The 20405-nt window shown below is 40.6% G+C and overlaps 1 protein-coding gene across 2 annotated transcripts in view; it reads right to left on the bottom strand.

The window, feature by feature from the left end:
• Positions 1-20405, bottom strand: part of PHF21B (PHD finger protein 21B) — a 169550-nt gene that overhangs the window by 110606 nt on the left and 38539 nt on the right. The window lies entirely within an intron of this gene.

Below are 20405 nucleotides of genomic sequence, written 5' to 3'. Positions count from 1 at the left end.
TTTAGAGTTTTATGTTCCTGACATTTCACCATTCCAGTAACTACCTCTCCCAAAACAGAGAAAAACAGCATTTCGTGATAGGAACCGTGTTTGAGATTTTGATCTGAGCCTCAAGATTTAGTTGTGTTGTCTGCTCACACATATGGAAACACCTTCTATATTTCAAAAAACATCAGTTTGAGATCTCCGATTATAATTTCATTCTCACTATTACAGAGATAGAATAATAGAATAGCAACTTTATGGCTGTCTAGCTCATGCAATCAGAGAATAATGATTCAAATTTAGGCCAAAACTCTATCTTAATTAATGGTCTGGTGGGCAGTTCTCTAACTGGAAATCCAGATTAAGTGCTATCAATTTTCTGAAGCCTAAGGTACACCCTTCTGCATCACTTCTACATGTAAACTGAGGATGATGCAACCTTCTTTCCCCCATCTTTTGTTGGCTTCATCTGAATCTTGAGGTCAGGAATTCTTTCAGTCTGGGCATGGTCCAACAATTCCAGTTTTAGCAGTCAAACATTTTATTGCCCTTGCTTTATCTGTCCTCACCCAGGACTATCATTCCCTCAGTAGAGTTTTTGAATACAAGGTACATAGGTGTTCCTCTTGATTGTTTCAATGCAAAGTTCAAGTTTAGATCAAACCCAATTTTCATCATTAGTTGAAGCAAAACTTTTGGACTTTATATCCAAGAGGCTGAGGTGAGTTCACACAGTCCTAACCATTTCATAGAGGGCAGTACTTCCAGCTCTGGCTTGGTGAGAGACCGCTCCAAAGCGGTAACATCACTGCAACCTGTCTTACTACCAACTGCCTTTCTATAGCTTGTGGATTTGAGATCTTATGTGGGGCATCTAGAGGCTTCTCTGGTGAAACTGATATTATTTCTAACCCAGACACCCAACAGTATAGGTATTCTTTTTATCCTGAAAACTGTTCAAAAAGTTTTCAACATTTCTATTACCAATGAAGATTTTCTAGTTTTGGACCAGCTTATAAAATTAAACAATTCAGTAAAAAAATTTAATGCGCATAAATTATTTTAAAAACCAAACAACAAAACAAACCCAATGCACAAAAAAACCTGCAATATTAAACAAAATACCCTGTATGAGGATATTAAAATGAAGATTAATCTAAAGTAACCATTTCAGGGTCTCTATTCCAAATATCTACTATCAAGAAAAGACAACTGACAACAACAGCAATCAAGTGTTGTAAGTATCTACTTTTCCTTTCTCTCTCTGGTGAACCAGCTTTATGTTTTCTTTCTTCACACTAGTAGCTTTACTCAGGATTTTGAATAAACACAGATTTGTTGTCTGAGATTCATATCTGGCCATTTATCAAAATGTAAAGAATTGTTGCAGACTTTTAAAAAAATCTATTCACTCCGAGCAACAGGAAGACAAGTCTTCTGATGATGTTAATCAGTGTAATTCCACTCACTCAAAAAGAATTACATAATTTACACCAGCTCAGGATGTGTTTCACCATTTTAAATTAGGATCTTGGTTTATTTAATGTCTTATTGCAGAGCTCTGAGACTCCAAAGCCACTCTGTCCTTACTTTTATCCATTTACAGATAAGCATGTTTCCTTAAAACAGCTTCGACTGCCACAGTTAAAATCTTAAAACCTGCTTAGGTCTAAAGTTATTACTTCCTGCTGGGAATGTCTGAAAGGAGTTGGAATATTAATCTCTTTAAATAGGTCTCCTGGGAATATATCAGTGTTTTTCCTCGATAGGAAGCTTTCTGTGGAATTTGATAATCCCTGGCATTTTCAGCATTTCACACAAAACATCATTCTTAAGGAGTGCCTTATTATACACTAGCTTTAAAATGTTTGGAAAGAACTGAGAGTCAGTGCTACCTTTACTCTGAAGACAAATTGTTTTTTCTTCATTCTTGAACAGCAATAAAAGCAGGATTTCTAAAAGAGCTGTTTAAAGGAAGGCTACCAATATGAAGTCTTCTGTTTGTTGGCTGTGTGCACTCAGCTTTTTCAAAAAACAACTATAGTTTCTAGCTTCCCTTCTCACAGATTGTTTTGTGTATTTGGTCCACGCTGTCTGTTCTTGGTTGCCACCTGCACCATACCACAGCTCCTCCCAAACACACAGCTGTCCATCCGACTGCTGGGAACATAAAATCTCTTCTGTCCTGCAAAGTCATAGTTCTAAGAATTCACAAGTCAGAAAAGGGTCTGCGGTTCAAAGATTTCAAGGTCAGCAGGGTTTGTTTAGTCTTATCTTCTACCTTCTGAGAAGGCATCAAGTCCCATTGAGGAACTCCTGTATCTGTTCAATAACTTCTGATTGGCTTGCAGCTCTAATTCCCAAACAATTGGCCTAAACTCATGATCCACTGGTTGCACCAGCAATCCACAGCTGCTCTGGAAATCATGCTCTTGAAATGTGTTTTCAGCTTGAATACAACTAGAAGTCAATTCAGGAGTTGACTAGAAGAATTCAAGAATGCACCAATATCTGCTGAAGCCCCAAAATGTTCAGGGCTCATCATGGTAGGTGGTCAATAATGTATGGGGAACACTGAGAAGCAGCATGATTTTTAGAAAGACATTCAGTCTCAGAGACAGCGTTCAGAAATGTAAATGCCTTGTTCTGTAATCACAGCTGAAAGAGAAAGAAGTCTTTGCTCACTGAAGAGCACAATCTGAAGTTTTGCTTGAGACTGCTCAGGTTTGCTGAGCTGCCTAATGGCACATTCTGCATAGAGGTTCTCACATACTGCCAGACATTGTCCTGTTTCCCAGCTGTCATCATTTAAAACTAGCTGCACCCGAATAGTGAACTGTTTGTTATCACTTTCAGCAATCCATGTATTTCAGGCTAATCACAAAACTCACCATTCTCACTTTATGCAAATTAAGACAGTAAATGTATTTCATTGTGTTCTAATTGTATGATAAGTTCACATTTTTAATGCTTTTTTTTTCCATATTCACTTTCATTTCCTTTTAGCCAATCTAATTTATTAATTAATCAGCTGTCTTGAAATATAATCCAGCTACAGTGTATTTCATTTAATGCAATTAAAAACCCTGAATGTTTTCTGGAGGGAATGTTTCTCAAATGGAATAGGTCTTCCCTCTGGGAATTGCTGAACAATTTAGAGCAATGTAATCCAGAGAAGACTGGTCTCACTGATGAGTAATTTTGTTTGTCGATACTTTTTCCCATGCAGAAGCTCTTTTCTGGGCAAGACAAAGGACAACATTCTGAAATCTTTCCTCAATTATTGAGTAAATCTTTCACTGAACTTGTTTCCCACAGTCCTTGGTACTGTTGTATCCTTCTCAATTTACACTCAAACAAATTCTCAAGGAGTTCAAAGGGATTTCAGCTAAATAAGGAAACAGTGAAATTCATCCTGTGCAGATGGCCAGCACCCAATCCAATCTACTATGTCGGTCTACTTTCAGCCCTCAAATCATATTTTAAATTGGAACTGAGTGGTGGATTTGAGTCCTGTATTAAAGACACATGAAACAAATATCTTTAAGTTGCCTTAACACAGGGCCCATGATCAAATGAAACTTTAAAAAAAACTATGTATGTTTATCCAGACAAAACTATAGACTGTTGAAAGACTCATCAGTACAGTAGAACGTTGTGATATCACAATTACTTACAATGCTGAGATTATGTCACAAACAGAGGGCTAGGGCTCAGTTGTATAATAATAAACATCAGGATTAAATTGTGAGGTACATAAGGGAAAGAAGGGAAGGAGAAAAGGGAACGATATACTAGTCATGTACTACGTATATATTTGTTCTGTCTGTTACTTGCCTATCATGAGTCACCAGGCAGCAATTGAACTTCAGATGAAATTGTCTCCAAAGAGCACAACTTTGTAGCCACCAGCATATACACAAACTGCAGCAAGCAGAAGGCCCAACCTTGCTTTTACTAAAGTGGGGCAATTTTTTATCCAAGATCAAGAATGAACAATAAAAATAAACCTCTAGTACCAACTTGCAGAAATCTGCAGCTGTTCAATTTGCTGCTCCGAATCAGGGCTTACACAGTCTCTACTTATGCTGGAAACAAATAGTTGGCAGGGTCACATGTCTTTTCTTGTTAGCCAGTAGCTGCAGTGCTGCAACGGTAGATCTTTTAATTCCCAAGCATCATTAAGTCACAGAATGGCTGCTTTTCAAATTGCATTAAATTGTTTAACAGGTATTACCTGCTCTAGGAAAGGAAGACATATTCTAGATTATCATGGGTATGGTTAGCACATTAGTTTTGCAGCCACCTAGTTTTCAAGTTACCATTTTCTCTATATTAGCTTGATTATCATCTTAAAAAGAAATCTAAGCTGTGCCATTGCAGTCAAACTCAAAAAATGTCCAACATGCAGAAGATTCACTTAGAACTGCTGAATGCCAGGGTGGGGTGGGGCAGGGGGAGAAAAAGTCTGGCCCACCTTGGCCTGGACACATGAAATAATTATTTATAAATTACGCTTGCAAGCTTTCTGTCTTTCTATTTTATTCCTGCAGTCATCCCTAAGTTCCACTTAAATTTTAGCTGTCACCTCTAATACCTGCCTTTGCAAACATAATTCATTTAATTAGCAAATGATCTACTGGCTTTTTACCTTTTTTCCCCTCAAGGCTTATTAAACATTTGCCAGAAGCATCTTCACAGAAAACACACCACATGGATGATAGTTACTTGAAGATCTCAGATCCACATTCCTTATTTCATAACCCACCTGGGCAAGCGAAGCCAGGCAAAGCAAGTACCTCGCAGAAGTATAAACTTCATTTAGCCCCTTTGCCAACAGACTAGGATGGGATTCACGCTCTGGACTCTTGTGTGTGCTCAGTGGAACATGCAAAACTTTACAGCATGGTACCTCCATTGTGAACATACTAGTTTAATTGGCATAAGGAGATAAAGTTAAGTAGTTCACAGTTTTAACTAGCAGCATACCTTTAAACCCTCCACCACCTAAAGCACAAATTTCAATCCAAAGAGGATGTAGAGGGCTGTCCCAGTAGATATTGGGCCTGAATGTAAGATGCTTGTCTAAACCAGGCACAATTTGGCTGTAGTCACTGCCCAGCATGCATGGTTACGTGAAGGACTGTCCCCAGATCAGTAAGGCCACAGTCTTACAAAGAGCTTCACAAAGCAACCCCAAAGACCAGACTCACTGCCACTGGGAACAGCAAACTTGGAAGCTCAGGCCCAGACACAGCCTCTGGACCAATGTGCCTCCACACTACCAGACCCGCCTGTACAGGGCCTTGTATGAAACAGCTTTGGGTCATCTGCAAAGCAGGACTCCCTACGTGGGACATATCATGTGCAGGAGACCACCTAAGTGCAAGGTCAAAGCAGTTGCATTGATTGCAGCAGCCACCTTGTGCTTGTTCCAGCAGGTCCAGCCACATGAGGAACTGTTCATGCAGGTGGCTGGCTAGCTGTCTGCCATCAACAGACTGCACAAAGGCTGCTGTAAGGCTGAAGGAATCTCAGTGCCTCTTGCAAAGCCCTAGATTTCAGATGGGAGCAGCCACACTCATACTGCAAAACCTGACAAAGAATTTGTTCCCATCACTCTCATCCCTCAACTGATCCTTCCCTCAAAACAGCAAGGTGGAGAACTTTTCACATCAGCTCACTTTTTTGGATCTTGGAATAGGAGATGGAAAGTCTGCTGCTACTCCTCTTCAAATAACAAACCAGAACTAAACCTAGGAACTAGGTCTAGTGACAGCTGCCAAGTTTAACATAATGCCGATTCCAAGGAATATCAATGTCACTGTCCTCTCAAAAGCCAGCTGCCCTTTATTTTTACTGTCATTTCTCATAGATTGTGAGCACACTGCAAAAAAACCTACAGACTTAATGGCTTAGTGTTAAAAGCCTATAGATGGTATATGGCAACACAGACTACCTGTAATTACATTCAAAGTCAGATCATAGGTTGTTTTAGCAAAGGGACCTCATTTACTGTGCTAAACTCACCCCAATCTTTCCTGTGTAGCTGAAGACTGGGATGCTACAGATGCATGGAAAGTGAGGTCAGGAGTTGACCACCTAGAGCTGAAGACCTTACTTGCACGAGAAAGCAATTAAATAAGCAATGCTGTAGCAAAGTTGAAAACCCAGAAGGCATTAAAGGCAAACAGAACCATTTTAATAGTTTTTCCTATGCTTGCCTGTACATGGCAGCTGCTTTTTAAATTTAATCATCTTAGAGCAGACTATTACTTCATACATGGTAATAGTGGCATTCACCTGCAGAGAGCTGCTAGTTTGAATGCACTGCTGAGGGACCCTCTGTTTCATGACAAAATATGAATGCAAGGGGAAAAAATGTCAGCATTGTGCAAACAAGAACCTTTGTCTGTTCCACACTCCAGAAATACCCATTCAAATGAGAAGGATGAGAAGGTTCTAAAAAAAAAAAAAAAAAAAAGTTCCATTGAAGAGAAAGATATAAATTATATCTGAACTCTGGGTTTTAAGCATGGGATAAGATCAACATCCCATTCTTTGTAAAGAACAACCTTTGCTGTCCCTTAGAAACCAAACAGTTCTGGGAGAGCAAAAACTGGAAAATGACACTGGCTGTGGTGCTGTACATGACTTGTTTGGATGCTAAATAGTGCTGAGCACCTGGAATGCCACTGAATTCAATTGAAATGAGAGCGCTCAGCACTCCATGGGAACCAGGCTTTTTTTCTTTTTTAAATGAGAGCGCAGTTCCCAAGAGACAATGAAGCTTTCTGCTAAGGAGGTATGCATTTTAATAGAGTTGGCAATGTAGTAAGTGAAAAGGAAAAAGAGGAGAACACACTACATGTGTGTCTGAGTTGCATAACGCTATCCCAGGCAAAACACAGCAGGCCATATTAGTTTCTAAGATAAGCTTGCAGAAGGCAATGTGGTTAATGAGAGCTCTGTCTGGCCCCTGGGCACAGCTGTCCTCTGTGACAGAGCTCAAGCTCTTGAAAAAGCACCGGTTCCTTCTGCTAGCTCATACAAACATTTCTGCTGGAAAGAGAATCAAGTTGGAACTCTTGTAGACAGAGTACTGAGGTGACCAAATCCCACCACATTAAAAGGGAGGCAAGCGCTGCAACAACAGCTGTTCCTAACAGCTTTGTTACAAATTTATGAAGTGGAAGTCCTGACACAGAAACCCAAGATGAAGTCAACTCCCTTACTCTGTCAAGTGCATATTTTTCTCATTATTCAACACTTAACAGGGATGACAGCCAAGATTAAATAGTCACTCATCTTCTGTGCCATTATAGCTCCTGCATGATTGCTTCAAATTAAATCTAACAGTCAATGAAATAGTCAATATTTAATTTACTCATTGCAGGTGGCGATTTAGCTCCAGTTACGATATCATTTAATGACAGAAATATTGGTATTTATCACTTTTTATGAGTCTTCAGAAGATACGGGGTTCCTTCATTAGGTAAAATGTCCATGCAGCTTTAAGTCATATGTCACTCTTAGAGAGAGCGCGGATTTTGAACACTAAGGGTGTGCTCCTTTTCCCTGCTTCTCTGTGTGCTCACTAGCAGTGAAGAGGCATAGAGGTGCTGTCTGAGTCTCCAGAGACCTAGTAAGCTAATCGTGACAGCACCTACGCTTCTGTTCTAAGAGCACCCACCAACTAGCTAGTGGGACAGAACATTTGGATTTAGAAGAACTTGTTATACCAACGACAGTCCAGGGCAATCAGGGTTAATTCCTACTTTTTTGACCTTGCTGGCTTACTTACATAAAAGCCATTACACAAGTAGGGGGAGTCCAACCAGAAACATTTTGATGACATTCATTACTGACCTTTTGAGCACTTAAGAGTTCATCAATTGAAGACAGATCATTTTTGCCCTGTTTCTAGAGGAGAAAACAAGCAGCAATGTTATTGCTGCCTTTTAATGAACATGCTACAATTTTTTGCTTTTTGTCAGCACTATTTTAGATGAACCAAAATATGCACTTCAGCTCCCTGATGAGACAGACTTTACACTGAAACCCCTTCCCCCTGAAAAACGGGGCTTCTTCACATATTATCTGTTACTGCGATATAGGAAACCTCATCATATCTGCCATGGACAGTTTAGCTCTTGCTTAAAGGTCAGAAATTAGAAAGAAAAGGCACAGCTAGGCTGAGCATTCAACTTTCTCTCAACCCCTCTCTCGCTGATAGGGGACTGAGGGCCAAGTCTTTCTTAATCCCCACATACCTCAAAGGAATATTTGCTTGTATAAAGACCCGTATTCAAGAGACTCCCTGGGGGGTGAGTGAGGAGGTATTTGCAAGAGAGGGGGAGGCTAGGGAGCACCAGCTGAAAGCTGGTACAGAGCATCAGCAGACAAGCACAAAGGCTTCAGCCCTTCTCTCCTCCTGAAAAACTACAGAAGCTCATCTGTGCTTTGGGACCAAGGCAGCTTTGTAGGAGGATGCCTGAGGATGGCCTCTACCACCCCCTAGTCCCCTGCGAATTTCTGCCCGCAGAAAAATGCAGCTGAGTTTTTCCAACATTGCCTTGAACAGGGTCCCTTCTGCACAAGGAATACCGGCAGCACATTATTTCCCCCCGCACACAGGCTCAGCTGCAGGAACTCACACACGAGGGGGCTCTGCACATCCCTCGCTCCTTGCTCCCCACTGGCTTGAAGTGAGAAATCCTGAGCTCCCAGCAGCCACTCGTAGGCAAAGCTTCACAAACCAAGATGCTAGTGCATAAAAAAGTGTCCCTTCTATCTGCCTGCAAAGCAAGAAACAGCTCAGCCCTAAGACAACATTACAACCTGTGCAATTACATAGTCAACAAAGAAAGTTTCAGGAAATATGCTTTTGTTTCCTGTAAGTGATTTAGTTAAAAAGCTGCTTTGGGATTAATTTGGGTAACAATCTGCTTTGCTAATCATGTGTTTGCATATACTTGTTTTGAATTCCATGTGTTGTGTATGTCATTACAGAGCGCACAGCTATCATACTTTGCTTTCTGGTAATGTGTAAAGATCTGGTTGAAAACTAGGCACACTTCACAAAAACATCTCTGAAATTTTGTCCCTATTTTCCATCACATACTCTTCCATCGGTTGGTCCTGTCATAAACACTTGTATCAAATAAAAAAGTTTTCTGGTTTTCATTTAGAAATTTCTCTCTTTAAATTTTTGAACCAGACCAAAAGTATTTCTAATCTTTATTAAATTGACATAATGGAATAATGAGCTTGATACTACAAAGATTTTTATGCTTCACAACGCCAGGAAATTCTAATAGTTTTTATGGTGCATTGAATTTCCAGGTCTAAACAGACTGATGGGGCGGGGGGGCAGTGCAGCAGAAGAAGAGAGTAAAAGATTTTTGTAGCCATATGCTCATTCTCATAAAGCTGTACAGTCAATTAATGAGTTGAATAATTTCATATTTGAGCTATTTGAAAATAAAATTGTCCCCATAGCCAAAGAACCTTATTTCTGCTTAGAGATCCATTTTTATTTAGCTGATCCATTTACCTGATCCATAGAGATCCATTTTATTTTAACTTTGAATGTAAGTCCCTACAAATTGTGGGTGCGTTGTTTACATTTATGCGAGCGTTAATGATCCCATGCGAAAACTACAATGCTAACAATGGAAAGCCAGATTGTATCTTTGCCCCAAGCACCGTGGATAACTCTGTCTCCTCAGCATCAGCATCGGAAGAGAATCAAATCTCTGCCTCCCCTTTGCTCCAAGGGATAGTAATTTGCTGCTGATCTACGGCAGCAGTAAATTACAGTGCACCAACCTCACTCAGCAGCGCTCGTTGATACCCTCGGGTGACCGAGCAAAACCCTCTCCCACTCCTCCATCCATCTGATTGTGGGCATGGGAAGAGGCAGGAGGAGGTGCAGCACACCTGCGTGGCTGGATAGAAGCACTGCTCCAGGGATTTGTAGGTCAACTGATGATTTAGCAAGGGTTTCCTCTACATTTACCACGCATGCATTTGCAGTCTTACCTTGTGTTGGCCTACGGGTTGTTTTGAGTGTTTACATTCACTGTATCTCAGGCCCAGTTCTGTCACCTCAAACTCCTCCAAGATGCCTCCATGCTTTCCAAATAGTCCTGCTGGCACAGAAATGCCTCAGCAAATCCATGAATGGCACATAGAAGTGTAGGAGGCGGAAAAATAGTTGGGCAAGAGAGTGCTTTAAGGATAGCGTACTACAGTTTATCTCTTCCAAGCGTCTCACCACAAGTAACAGGAAAAGCCTCACTGTGAGGAAAAGCACAGGTGTCCAGGCAGAAATGGTGTGCCCTTGGTAGGGAAAAGCATGAGGCCTGGGAAAGCAGCAGCAATAACCTGCTCACCCAGTGTGCGGCTCTGTATCTTGTCTGTGTCAATCATGCACAGGCTTACTTCGGCTGCCCTCAACCCCCTCAATTTGCTTCACTCCCACTCTGCCAGCCGCCACTCCCGTCTCACCACAACAGCTTGGGGCTTGTTTGAAGAGCCCAAAAGCACTAAAAATGTACTGAATGTCTGCTAGGGCTCCGCAGGCTGCAAACCTAATGACCAACCATTCAGAAACCCCTCACTAAGGGTCTAAGACAGATTTTCAAAAGTGCTTCACATATTGGGCACTGAGCTGCTTAGAAAATCCAACTATCATCTTTCAGCAAAAGTTTTGCATATTGAGTGCTTTGGAAAATCTGGCTGTAAATCCACAGTCCACTCCTTTTGCTTCATTAATTGGCTGTGGGTTTTAACTTCTTCATCTCACTTTCTCCCCTCAAGTATAATACTATAATGAAGGCAGCTGATATGGGTTCATGTTTCTGAGCACAGCTAGATATGTTGCCTGTGGTGATTCACACTCAGAAATACATTCTGGGTTATCCAGTGGGCCCCTGGCCTTCAATATAAATATGCTGCCAAAACTATTTCAAGTCCAAGTAGGCAAAAGATTACTTGAATTTTAAATAAAGACATTGCTAAGGACCATTACAGAGACATTAGATAAAGACCACCTCTGGCTCAGGAAGTCCGTGAGCCACAAATTGTGTGAGGCTGAATGTTCGCCTGCCCGGCTCTAATACCCTTCCCTTGTTTCTGTTATAGGCCAGTCTACTATCAGAGATGGGATAGTAGGCTAAATGGACCTTTGATTTGACCTTGTAAGTCACTCTTAAATTCTTATGGATATTTTTGTTTTTACGAAGCCAGCATCAGTAAGAAGTGAGAATTGAAAAATTTTGACCTCAATACTGACTATTTCAAGTTACCATTGCCAGAATTAAAAAAACCCACCCAATTTGGCAGGCACATGATGAACTCTGACACTAGGTTGCCATTTGACTGGCACAAGAAAGAATGCCTAATCTTTACTCTCCAATATTTCCTAGCATTTCCAGAGCCAGAATGATTGCAGATACTACAAAGAGTACTCTGGAAATTACATCTTAAAAGGAGTTTATTTCTCCAAACATCACAGGCAAAAATAGCAAGCTGGATCCAGTAAATTGCTGTAACTGTGACTGCAATTCAGAAATAAAAAGCTTCAGCTTATGTCCTCTCACTAACTTATTTCTACTTCAGGAAAGCTTGCAGAAAAGACAACATAGATAATTCTAACTTCTTTCAGGGATTTCATAAACTTTTCTTCCCTCCAAAAGAATCTGACCCCAACACTACTTTCAAAGAAATAGTAACCTGAGCTGTGAAGGTACAAGCTAGTATGAAGCTGGAGATCAAACTTTAAAAGTTATTTAGGTGCTTGCGCTCTCTGTGATTTCAATGAGAGTTAAAAGCTATCATGTGCCTAAAAACCTGGGACTACAATCTTGCAATGGTATACGAATATATATTCACCACTGTGAGATCAGTGATAAAACCGTAAGGGCTGCCAGCCACATAAGCCTCAAAGAGTCTCAGCATTCTAAATTAGGGCATCAGTCTGGGTTTGAAGCCTGGGTTAAATCACAAGCAGTAAAATATGTGTTTCATCTCATCCTAATCCCCCTCTGTCAACATCCCAAAATCACAAAACATAGTGGGACAATTAGGAGTGCCTCTCCAAAAGACTCCTAGAATTTCAATAACAGGATCTCTGTGCTCCCATGATGCAGACATGTCCAAAGCAAATGTACTTTTCTACTCTTTCACTTCAACAAGTAACAGACCTTACATTAGAACAAAAATACAAAACCAAATGAAAAAACGAGAAGGGCTTGTTAACAACTGTAAACTATAGGAGGAAAAATCATGGGGGAAATGTCTGAAATGAAGCCAATGCTTTGGGTGCGTACTGCAAGAATCCCAGAAGCTTCAATGCCAAGTCACTAAAGCAGCCAATTGCGAGGTTATGCTGTTCCTCTTTATAGCAGGGCAACTCTGCCACAGAATGAGGTGGTAGTCAGAGACATGGGGGAGCTACCCCACTGCTGAGAAACATGAGCCAAAAATTCTCCAAATGAATTTCAGGTGATCAATGAACCATGGCGGAATCCGTTCTATTTCTAGTCCTGCCAAAAACTCAGATTAGAGACGCTCACTTCTGGAACTGACCCTGAAAACCCAGAGAGAAGCAAAAGCTGATTCCACTGTCACCTGCCCCAATCTCTCACACATGCCATTATATCACATCAGGCTCCCCAGTAATCCTGCATCTCATACCAATAGGACACAGGATAATAATTGCACAGGAGTGTCTCCAAAAGTAAACCAGTAAATTCAGACAGAAAGAGTGACTAAACTCAGTGTGATTAACCAACACAATAAATTCTAATGACCAAGTAGCTTGGACCAATATTTACCAGCACATGCTGGTGAGTTGATCAGAATACAGAACTCTTTGTGCATAAAAGAGATAGTCTGTTATCACGCTGCAGCTTGTCTTTCACACCACATGCACCACTTACTACACAACTGAAGCACAGCTTAGCAATTTTATTCAGCTGGTCTGCCACAAAAACTCAATTTAAAAACTGCATTATTGTAACTTGTGGATATGGATCCCATTAACTAGCTCCTTGTCACTTCATATAAGCACCATTTCTTCACATTTAAGGTACAATTTTAGTAGGAGCTTCTCTTTTCTTTTTTTTTTTTTTTTCCCCTTCTCTCTCCTGTGTTATCTCAATCTGACTAAACTTTTTCTATCTGTTTCCCTGTACTTTTGCCATCCCTCTGGCATTTTAACACAGGAGGTAAATTTTTAGAAGCCTGTTTGTTCACTGGAGAGGCATATCCTTGCTTAATATGAAGGGAAGCGGGTAGGAATCGTACCATGGAAGGTGTTCAAAGACACTTTGTTGCTCTCCAAGATTCTTCACTACTCAACAACACAGCATGAATGCTAAATATAAAACTAAAAAGCTGTAATTTTAAGGTTCTTAGTTCCCGGAAGACCATTTCATACCATCAGAACACGAGACATGAACCTCCTTTAGCATCAGGTAGCCTCTCCAATAAGCCAGGTGTTTATACTTCACTGGTCACCACACCATCCTGTAACCTCGGCTCCTCCATCTCCTCATCTATCCAGTCTCTTTTGCAGGAGCTCCATGCTCACTGCATTGTCAAAGCTCTGCCAGCCCTTCCCTTCCAAACTCCCTCTCTTTTCTCGTTTTTTTTTTTAATCTGCGACTTCTCTTTCTAATGATTTAAAACCAGACTGCTCTGAGCTGAAAACACAGGAAGCATTATCAATGCTGTAATTTTTTCACCCACCAAATATTAACTTATTTTGCGCTTTGAAAAAGGCACTTCAGCACAGTTCCAGCTCATACACACATTCAGAAAGGCAGAGTCTGGCCATTTTTATAGTCTTTATACTGTGCCCTTTTCAATTTCCAGCTGGGACAGTGGCCTGAAGGCTGCTTGAACTTGCATCACAAGGCTGAAAGCCAGGGAGAAGCAGAGTGCCAAAGTGACCTACATTTCTCTCACAATTCCTTAGCTTGACAGAAAATCAGCCAGACCTGAAGTACGATCTCAAAATCCTTTGGCTTCATTCTGTGTTCTCAGAGAACCACAGTGCTGAGTGGGGAATAATAAATAAGCAAGGTGCTCTGATAAGAGATAACCTAGCAGGTAGGTTGCACAGGCTGGAGGGTTTCTGTGAAGGGCAAGACTTAGTGCCAAATGGGACTTAGTCCCTAACAGGATGCTGTTGGCATTTTTACAGGATCTGTAGCAAACTAAAAATAATGGAGTAACACAAGTATTTCTTTGTATTATAAGATTACATTTTTCAAAACAAATGCTGTTAGCTGAAAGCTGTGTGGGTATGGGGAATGCCTCATTCATCCTAATACACTGTCTAGGATAACAAGGCCAATAAGAAGTCAATTTTAAGTCAATAATATTCACTCTTCCTACTGTTTGCTTCTATTCCACTCAGCTTAAGCACTGACAGATCAGTTTCCAGTTATAGACAGGCTGTCATAATGCTGCTGGACACTGGAACATGCCACTAAAGCCATGTGAAGAAATGTCAATCCTGGCAGTTAGTGACATTTCAGTTCCAGATTAGTAAGACTGAGATGTAAGAAAAAGGGCAAACAAAGCCTTAACTCTTCACACTTGTTCACTTTGAAAGAATTTGAGTAATATCTACCCATAATGTATAAGTCATGCCCATTTTTGAGGATTTATACAGCTCAAGAAGGAAATCAAATATTGCTGACCTGAACTCTCTCCCCTAGCACTTGGTCTGCACGCGTAAAATTATGGTTGTCAATGGGGGCCACTCCTAATTTAAATAAAACTGAAACCAGAATCATGCCTTATGTTGTGATCCTAAAACACTCTATGGTCGAAGAGGTCACATATGGTGTGTGGCAAACCACAAAGAAGACAAAGCCAATTCCTAATTGTTAAAGTTCATTAAATCACACTAGTATGGATTTCTGATTGCTGATGCTACTGGAGATCTCCTGAAGGATCTGCACTGAGCTTTGACAAATGACTTTGAGATCTTAAAGTCTTTAGAAATTACAGTTCTTCACAGGAATGCAGCTGGTTTTTTATCTGCCACAGCATCACAGCTAACACACCAACAGACTTACCATATTTGTAACTCATTGAAGTCAACAACCTCAAAGTTGCCAATGTGACTACCTGTGCGCCTTAAGCAAAACACCTACTGTATGTTAGAGCAACACATCTAAGTTATTTAAGGCAAAAAAATGAAAAAAGAGCACTAATAACTATGATACACTGTTCTAGGGAACCCCTTCCTTTTCGTATCTTTGATATCTCACAAATATAAATTAGAGCTTTCGATACTTGGGATCCCTCTTTAAAAACAGTAATAAACTGAACGATGCAGCCAAGGCCATACGTGACTTCTTGCTGAAGATGATAGGAAGGCCGTCACTAGGAATCAGATAATGCCCACAGTGAAAAAGCCACAAGGCTGCAAGGAAGAACCCAAGAGTCCTGGTTCCCACCCCTGTACTCTACTCATTAGATGGCATTTTCCATAAGGATTTGTGAACAGAGGATTTAAAGCATCCAGGCTGCAGGTCAATAGGCCCATACCCTGATTAGAGTGGAAGGTAAAATCAGTTAACAGGAAAACATTACACAATTGAAACTCACAGCAAAGTAGTTCTCTCTCAACCTGGTCATTGTAATTCCTTGACATTCAAAAGACAACTTTTATATGGGATGACTAAGGGAAAATAATACTCTCTGGAATAGAATTTGTAAAGTCTATCTAGGTTATCTAGCCCAATATAGTCTTTAAGCAAATCAAATGGGCTTCTAAGTGATCCTCATATCCTGGAATACCACATCTCACATTGCTTGCAAAATTCCTTAAATGCTACAAAAAAATCCTGTAGCAGTTGACCATCATGATGAAGTATCAAGGACTTCAGTGTATTTGCTCACGTTCTTCCACTACCAGTTGTTTGGAATAAACTGCAGACCAAACAGTGACAATTGTTAGCAATACATGTACATAGTTTTTTTACCCCATACAATTCCTCTGCCAAGTGTCTCCTGTTGGGGAAAAAAAAATAAAAATATTCTTTCTTGAACTTCATTTGCTCATTTAATTACCATCAGTATGTGGCATTAAGTATCTTCTCAAAAGGAAAAAAAAGACATTGTAGCACTTTTAAAAAGAAACTTTCAGTATCCCATGCTCTAAAAGACAATATTTGAGCATAAATCCTCCTTTTTGCAAAGCAAGAACAGCTTTGATCTCTTTGCTGCAGTTAATTGATACATTTTGGCATGTCAGAGCACGAGGGGGGGGGGGCGGGGGGAAGACAAACAGCCTGAAATTCTAACAAAGGCCTAAGAAACCTTTTCTCCTTCTACATCCTGTACTTATTCTTTCCACGCTGGTCCCAAAAACAAAAGCCCAATTTTCAAGGCAGAGGACACCTAGGGGGACTTTAGAGGCAAAGTATTTATCTTCTTAAAGTCCTCTTTCACACCATTATACCAACGTGTAATGTTAATCAAGCCATACAAAACCCCCTCCAAATCTCTTCCCCTCATTAAGCACTACAACAACAAACCATTGGTGTGTTCTGCTGATCTTTAAGAACATACACAAAAGGGCTGAATCTTGATAGAAAGTTTGTTGAGAGTTTTACATCTTCCCCATGTAAAAATTGCAAGGCTGGAGCCTCAGTTATCACTGAACGTCCCAGTTTGGAAGCAAATGATATTCAGGCTTGGGCTGCTAGAGGGAACATGCAGCAGTAATTACGCTAAAGAACTGTTACTAAGGCAGATATATTGCTCTGCCGTTGTATCTATTTAGCAGTTCTACCCCATCCTGTCTCTTAAGACACTTTAGAAAGGGAAAGCTCTCTGTTTTAATCAGCTTAATGCAGTGGGCAGTTAAGACGATGCATAAAAATGTTGCTTTAAAAAAAAAAAAAAAAAAAAAGAGTTACAGATTCTTTTCACTTAGCTTTTAATTAAAGGAAGGAGAGGTGAGTTCTTAGTGGGAATGAAGCAAGGCTGTGGGGACGTGCTCAGGACCCAGAGTGCAGCACTTAGATGTCTTCCATGCACCAAGCCTGAGGATGGACTGTGACCACTGGGGTGCTGCTGCACTGGCCTGATTTACTACGGCTTCTGCTTCAAGTGGTCGTCAAAGCAAGTTCAGGCACGGTTCATCATTATTATTTCATCAATTAAATGCACTATGCTCAGCTGGCAGCCAGTGAAGTAGGCTGTCACAGATGCATCCAAATCCAGGTCAAAGGGGGTCTTTGTTCTTCCAAAAAAAAAAAAAAAAATCCACTGTGGAATGAGATGTTCCATACTAATCAAAAGAGAAATGGTGGAAAAAACAAAACCTTAAGATGTAGCAGAAGTTGACCAAGGGGAAAAAATAGCATACTTTTGTCTCTCTTGTTATTCACAGGATTCACTTTATCTTCTTGGGTTCAAAGAAACTTCCATTAGGCAAAAATTCAATACTCGGCACTACTTCAGCAAAATGCCCTTGCTGCAAAAGGCTCGGAAAAAATCCCAGGCATTTGAGGAATTTTTTTCTTCCCCAGAAATCTTATTGTTTTGTTTTGAATGCAGAAGACAAATGAATGATACTGCCCAGTCACTGGAATGCCCTCTAAACCTTGCTGCAATCCAAAGCCTCTAATACAGGCGTGCTGACAGAGGTGCAGTGACCTCAGCAGAACCAAACCACACAGGTTTTCTTCTCTGAAACAGCCATCCACAAAATTCCTTTAAAAGCCATGTCACCACAACTGAAAAGCTACTCGGGCATTGCTGCTATTTTTAAAGCACACCTTTCCTTTGCTCCAGAATCTATTTTTGTATAGCCTCGATCTTGCAGATATATTGAGTGGTCAACACTGCTGGCCTTTGAAATCTAGTGGCTTTGGAGCTGTTTAAAGTTAGCGTAATGTCTGTTTTTACAGACTGATGGCAATTATTTCAGCCATCAGATGGATCACAGAGACTTTTCAAAGGAGTTCCGTATATTTTGTACCTCAGTTCTGTTAGCTCGTATCATGGATAGTCTCATTTCTTCCAAGTCATTATGTGCGTGGCTTTATACAACATTGATTGTAGGGGTGGGTGACAAATATGTTTTCTTTTCAGAGGTTATCAGCTGACAAATAACTACCATTAATCTTGGCTCTCCATCTAAGACATAAGGATTTAGCCCCATCTCCTTCAGAAATTTATATTGGAAAGCAGTTCGGAAAAGGAATGGGTGTATCCTTCCTTGAACAGCAGCCAATGAACTAAGACGCCATGCAGGAGGAGGAGAGCGTAGCCAGCATCATTAAACTAAGAGCCCAACCCACATGCCTGACAGGACTTCATTTGATCATGAGCAGTAGCTTAATCTTCACTGCAATATCAGAAAGGCAGGCCAAAGAGGCCCTGCTCTGCATTGTTGAGGAGTCCAGGTATTATTTTTTTTTCAAGTGGTAAGATAATCAATACTGAAAATGACAATAATCAATAACGGTTCCAAACCTAATTACAAGCCATTCTCCACTCACACTAAATTGTCAGTATCATTAATAAAAGCATAAGTGCTCTGATCTTGCTCCCCTTTCAATCAATAGATTTCAATGGGTGCAACTAGAGTTCCTGGTCATAACATGTTGTTGTTCATCCTTTATTCCTCTTCTTTTGTTTAAAAGATGCTATTCACTGCCTTGCTTCTGCTAGCTACAGAAAAGGTCTGGCCGCAAAAAATTGTGATACACTAGGCATCTCCCCTGTTTAAAAAGAAAATAGAGTGTGCAATAACTTGGGTGGAAGTGACACAGCAGACTTTTCTATGTGTGCATCTCAAAGCATTTGCACATTAACTATCACATTAAAGCAGAGTTCAACTATCCTCAACAACAGATGAGGACACTGAGGCTAGAGACATACAATGATTTGCCCACAGTTAGAGATGAAAAACCGGAAGTTGGACACAGTGTTGGACTGCACAGTGTTTTGCTTGTGGTATTCTTTCAACCACTAGAGCCTTTTAGGTACATAAAACAGACACTTATCTTCACATTTTCTGGAGCTTAAGCCAAAGATAAACATGAGCTTTGCTCTCAAGACTTGAGCACAGCCCCTTTGGTAAGAGTGTAAGGAAATTAGCATCTTCTATTACTCTGGCTTCTAACAGAATAAGAGGTTATTCAAAAACACCTAAAGAACAGAACAGAACAGAACAGAATATTTTCAGTTAGAAGGGACCTACAATGATCATATAGTCCAACTACCTGACCATTTCTGGGCTGACCAAAAGTTAAAGCATTTTATTAAGGGCATTGTCCAAATGAAAGCCATCCCTGTGCCATCAGTGCCTTGGTCCTGCCGGGGCATCGAGGGGCTGGGGAGCTGTACTTGTGCCCACAAAAGTGGTCCTGCACACTGGATTTAGGAGACCTCAACTGAGACCAAGCCCCACATCAGAGGCAATGTACAAACTCACCACCAGGCAGCCCATTGCTCCAAGGAATTCCATATCAAGACAGACAAGAAAAGCCAGGCTGCTCAGAGGAAACAATGCACAGGCAGGACTTGAGGCCAAACTATAACTCAGGAGCAGAGCTCTAGAAGCAGTGAAATTAGAGCCCTGCCTTTTTTGGGTGTTTTTTTTTGTTTGGTTGGTTTGTTGGTTGGTTGGTGGGGCTTTTTTGGGCTTTTGTTTTTTGTTTGTGGGTTTTTTGGTTGGTTTTTTTGGTGGTTTTTTTTTTTTTTTTTTTTACACACAGGAGTTTCAGCCCATAACTCTGATTCCTCACCAACTGTCCACAAACATCCCCCATCAAATGGCTTGTTAAGCTTTACCCACTGGTACAATTTACACATCTCTCTCCTTGCTTTCCACTCAAAGAAGTAACTGCTTCAGAAATAAGATGCACTTCCTTTTGCACTTACACAGTTCTATGCCATTGAAAACCTACTATGGATATTGCGTACTAAGAAAGGTGCTGTAATAAATCAAGATATAGACTGCAATCACTGGGCTGACCATGCACAGATGTCAGAAATAACCAAAAAGCTTGATACAAAGGTAGCAGTAAACAAAGAAATACAGATCTTCAGGGAATGTTGGGAGTTGTGGTCTCTGAAAAGCAGAAGTGATACTTCTACATACAGTTTCATAGAATCATACAGTCCAACGGTAAACCTAGCAGTGCCAACTCCATGACTAAACTATGTCCCTAAATACCACATCTACGCATCTTTTAAACACCTCCAGGGATGGTGACTCAACCATTTCCATGGGCAGCCTGTTCCAATGCTTGACAACCTTTTCAGTAAAGAAATTCTTTCTATTGTCCAATCTAACCCTCCCTGGTGCAACTTGAGGCCATTTCCTCTTGTCTTATCACTTGTTACTTGAGAGAAGAGACCAACACCCACCTTGC

This window comes from Leptosomus discolor, chromosome 1 (assembly GCF_034619465.1).
Source record: "Leptosomus discolor isolate bLepDis1 chromosome 1, bLepDis1.hap2, whole genome shotgun sequence".
NCBI lineage: Eukaryota > Metazoa > Chordata > Aves > Leptosomiformes > Leptosomidae > Leptosomus > Leptosomus discolor.
The sequence above is the reverse complement of the archived record's forward strand: the minus strand, read 5'-3'. Positions and strand labels throughout refer to the sequence as shown.